This window comes from Pollicipes pollicipes, unplaced genomic scaffold (genome assembly GCF_011947565.3).
Source record: "Pollicipes pollicipes isolate AB1234 unplaced genomic scaffold, Ppol_2.1 Scaffold_4740;HRSCAF=5597_pilon_pilon_pilon, whole genome shotgun sequence".
Taxonomy (NCBI): Eukaryota; Metazoa; Arthropoda; class Thecostraca; order Pollicipedomorpha; family Pollicipedidae; genus Pollicipes; species Pollicipes pollicipes.
In genome coordinates, this window is record NW_023596545.1 from 32,775,622 (window position 1) to 32,780,468 (window position 4,847).

Sequence of the window (4,847 nt, forward strand, 5' to 3'; positions counted from 1 at the left end):
TCATTGTTAGTCTCTCGATGTGAAGATGTCTCCTCCGGAAACAAGTCTCCCTTCCCCTCTTGGCTTTTTGTCCAGGTAGGACATTTGCGACCTCCACCACACAATCGTCTTCACCCATGTCCTCCGGATCGTCCTCTTCTGCCATTGGTGCGCTGTTGAGGTAGTCGACCTCGTCCAGATTTTTCCCTTTGCAGACAGAGATGCCATATTTGGTTTATTGGTTTTATACAACACGCATCACATCGCAGCCTACCCCTGTACATTTTGCTTCGATCCTGAGCATAAAGCACAGCGACTTTAAAACATGGAAAAAGGAAAACAAAATAACTGACCCAAAACGGAACGCCAACTGTATTCTCGCTCCGTTGTTTCGTAATCTACCAACTACACACTGCACAACTACATCTTTAGAATACCGCTCCGTATTTAAGATCATCTAGAAAATGTATACAGTTTGGCTCCAATGGTAATTTGCAGGCCGTCCAATGCTTGAAAGCGGAACTTCAAATACTCGCATCCTTAACGAGTGTCGCTCTCGGGGAGTAATCTGGAAAGCCGAAAAAGGGGTGAGATATGAGAAATTTCAGTTCAGAACAGGATTGTGACCCCCACGTGAAAGAAAGTTGTGCTTGTGTTCAGAAGCGTGGGCATGCACCACGCTGATGGCTCACGGGTGGTGGAATTAAAATAGCTGTGCAATAGTCGTGTCCCGAAAGATAGCTTTCCAGTTCGCGGCAAATCCGTGAATGAATATCGGAGGCCACAGGCCTCCCGTCCGCGTACATATTACCCATCTTGTTAGAGCTCATGCACTGCCGTCAAGAAGAAGGAAGTGATGGGGCGGCGATGGGGGCGGAGAGAGGGGGACAACAATAAATCGTACTAAGCTCTAGCCACGCAGCCGAACTTAACCTGAAATTAGGCCAACAACAGCAGAGTCGCCAACATTCATCGTCAACGCGATCAGCAGCTACCGTGATTCGGACGGCCCTCATGCATGGTACGCGCGCCCGTTGGCAAACTATGGCGTGCCTGTCTTCATTCCTGTAGCCATGCACGCACAGCTGCGATGGGAATCGATTTAGAGAAGAGCAACAGTTCCAGTATCATCGCTGACCGCATGCGGCAGATGCGAGTCCATGCCCTGATGTCCTAGGCTTACTACGCCCTGTCAATGCCATGCTGTTCGTGCACGCCATACGGTTAACAGTCGTAAGACAGCGAGGCATAACCGAAACGAGTTGTGGTAAAAAGCTTATTGCCTCTAAGCTCAAACAATGCATCAATAAGAAATGACGAAACTACGACAGACAGGCGGCGGTGGCCCACAGACCGTCATCCCAGCCCCCGGGCGAGTACGCCCCCCTAGCCCAAGTGTATGTCTACTGGCTGGTTGGTAAGAGTGGACAGTTTTCTGACCACTGCCATATCGCGGGTAGTGCAGGATGAAGGTAGTGTGCGCCATGATGCAAACATTATGATATATTTGATAGATGATTTTGGATCGAGCGCGTATTGTGAGTGTGATTGCACGCTATATGTGAATGCATCAACAAAAATTACAAAAAGACCAGACAACCAAACCGCTGACCTGACCATCGCATTTGAAACTATCCGACGTCACACCGTGATACTGGCCGCGAAACAGATGGGAGGCAGCCCCAATGCACACGAACGCCGCAACTGTTTTTGACAACGTGACACGCTGGAAGACCGACACCCCTCCTTGCTGCGGATGGGCTTCTCCACGCCATTGCGAGACACTCGTCTGTCTAGGCCCCGCAGACGAGGTCTCTTCGCAGGCATTTTGGTCTGCCCGGAGTGCGCAGACCAGAACCATGCTTAGTGTCCCTTCGATGGATTTTTGGCAACACCGTTATGGCCCGGAGCCGGATGTGGCAGCCAAACCCGCTACCACAAGCTATGTTCAGTGAGCGGCCGGACCCCACGCTCATGAAAGCGTCGGTGATTCCCGCGCAAACAAACCGGCGTTGGTGATGTATATTATATATATATATATATATATATATATATATATATATCATTGATCCCGTCGTAAAATGCGTAAAACAACATATAGTAATGATCCAAGGCTTGGTTCAATCGTCCCATTCATGGGAAATAATTAAAGAAACTATGTTGCAGCAAGCATCCTAAGCCATACACATTTCACATACAATGAAAAAACCGAGACTGCCAGTGACTAAAAACTTTTTAAAGCAACTTCTGCACCCCACCTGTTCGAATTTGGCAGGGAAACTGCTTACGAGGCCTATTTCCACCATCGCCAATGCTTCTCATTGTTCTTCGGGTAGCCGTGCCCGCGGTAAATATTCTCGAGGACCCATGAGCCCGAACTCTTGACCCGAACGCCCCAAAATCTGTCCTTCCCGAAGAATATCATGCTCCATATTGCAAATAGCATATGAAAATGCTGTTGCGCGTAAGTCCTTAAGCATCCCAAATATAGCCCGAGTTACCTTTGTTGCAGTAAACTTTCCGGAGGACTTCTTTTAGAGGACTAAACTTCTTTAACTCTCCCAATGGTATACATATAGGCCACCTAAGAACAGAAATGTTTTTGCATGTTTCATTAAAGAATGACGCCATGCACCGGTGGTGCCACAGAGAAGGAGCACTAAATGTTGACAAGACCATTCAATAACGCGGATGCGGGTGTACCTACATAATTGCAGGCCGCGATATGTTAGTGGTGTTGGTGCAGGCGGTGGTGGCGTTGGTTGCAGAATAAAGTGGGGCTGGTACAGTCGACACGTGCTTGCGTAGACCAGCGATGAGGATGGTGGAATGAGATACCAAAACGGCGTTACACTGAGGTCACGCACCATGCAGGAGCTGTTATGGTCACACAATGGTAGGGGGGGGGGGGAGGCAGACATTGGTGGTGTTGGCGGGATCAGACACTGGTGAAACTGGCAGGGCAATGGGGTCAGCTGCATGGAGCCGACACTCGCATGGAGCTGGAGGGGTCAGACACCATGGTGGGATGGGTAGACCCAGACATTGTGGTGGGGTGCATGGTGTCATGCACTGTAATGACATCCTACTGCTTAAGGCACTGATAGGGATGGTGGAGCCAGGCAGTGTAGTGGCATATTTGTGGGGGTCGGACGATGCAGTGGTGTTGGCGGTGTTGGACAATGTGATGGGGTAGATAGAGAAAGAAAAGCATGCATGAAATGCTAGGTTAGAGCTGATGACAACATATTCTACATATCACAAATGATTCACACCCTCTTCAGAGTAGTCATTTCCTAAATAATTTGACTTTCCTGACATCAACTGACCTGAATCAAGCCGGTCGCACTAAGGCTTTCTGGTCTTCAATCGCTTCAATGTCCAGTAGCTATAACATCACCTGAAACAGCGACAATGCTAAAAATTATTCAGTGGGTGGAGATTAACTAAGGACTAAGTAAGTATTTTTTTGTTTTTAGCGCCCCGGAGGTGTTCATTGTATCTTAAACGTGAGGGACGTATGGACTTCCCGACATAGACTCAAACAAAACAGGGAATACCCCTTTCGGTGACCATTTTTTGGCAAAACATGCTCAGGCTGAAATCGAGGGAGGTATGGACCCTATGCCCCTTTTAGAGCCCAAAGTCGTCCACAGAGCAGAGGACCACCCAGGTAGGGAAAAATTGAATCTATTCTTGCAAAAAATCAGCGACCAAATTTTAACATACAAAGCTCATCCTGGCCGATTTTGCGAACATGATATGTGCCTTTATATGCGATGTGTGCTAGCTTAAAATAGTTAACATGTGAAGTGACGCCTGACGCGTGATGTGCGATGTCTGTTCAGTTGAAATCGCTTGCATGTATAATTGATGCGCGACTGTGATACCTGTTAACCTCAACTCGTTTGTATGTTTGAATGAAGCGTAATGCATGACGCCTACTTGCTTGAATTAGTTTGCATGTACACGTATTGTCGCCTATTCTAATTATTAGATAAGCACCGTATCGTGGTAACGGCTAGCAATAACTTTTTGTTTAATCCTCTAAGAGTTGGTGTCCTGTAAAAACTGGCTTTCTATTTCCAAAAAAGCTGAAAAATCGGGTAGGGCCACCAGCAGGCAATTTTGAATTTATTTCTGCTACTTTTTCGACATAGGCATGTTGCCGAAATATCAATTCAACTATATCTTTATTCTCCCGGTTTTTCTTCGACGAATAAGGCTATTAATATTGTCTTAGCTATGTGAAAAATACTCCTCTGCTAATGCTAATGCACTGAACAACTTACGTAATCTTGTACAACATTGATTTGAGCCAACCGACGGTGGTTACGTCTGAAAATGTATTCACAAAGCCGGATATGAACGACGCAACGGTCATATGATGGCTTGCCTTAATCGCCTCATGGGCCAATGAAATGGCAGCATTTGAAGACATTTACGCGTTTGTGGGTGCCTGGGTGACCTTGAAAATAGTCACCACGAATAATATTCGCACCTTTGCAGGTGTGTAGATCAGAAACTAGAAAGGTTTACAAAATTAGAAGGGTTGCTTAAGGATGGCAGGACTGTGTAACATACTGAATGATCTTCAGGATGGCTAATTTCAATTGAAACCCATACAAATGTGGCACACACCCTTTTATGCTCTGGTATCTACCACACACTAAGGTTCCGATGTATGGAAAACCTTATGTTTGAAATGATTTCCCCTTCAAGGCTAAATTGATGCCCAAAGCCTCTGAAAACGTGTTGTTCTAGGGGGTTGGGGAACATGTCTGTAGGTACCTAACGGCAACATTTTTTAAATGTCATACAACACCCACTGCAAATGCATGAGAAAAACTGCAAGCATCCCCCTTACA

General features: G+C 46.6%; 1 long non-coding RNA gene across 1 annotated transcript; it reads right to left on the minus strand.

Annotated features, from left to right (window-relative positions):
• Positions 1-208: 208 nt before the first annotated feature.
• Positions 209-3,399, minus strand: LOC119099062 (uncharacterized). Its single transcript, XR_005094302.1, has 3 exons — positions 3,309-3,399; positions 2,481-2,563; positions 209-547 (listed from the first exon to the last, which is right to left on the minus strand). It is a non-coding gene; the product is annotated as an uncharacterized LOC119099062 (long non-coding RNA).
• Positions 3,400-4,847: the final 1,448 nt, after the last annotated feature.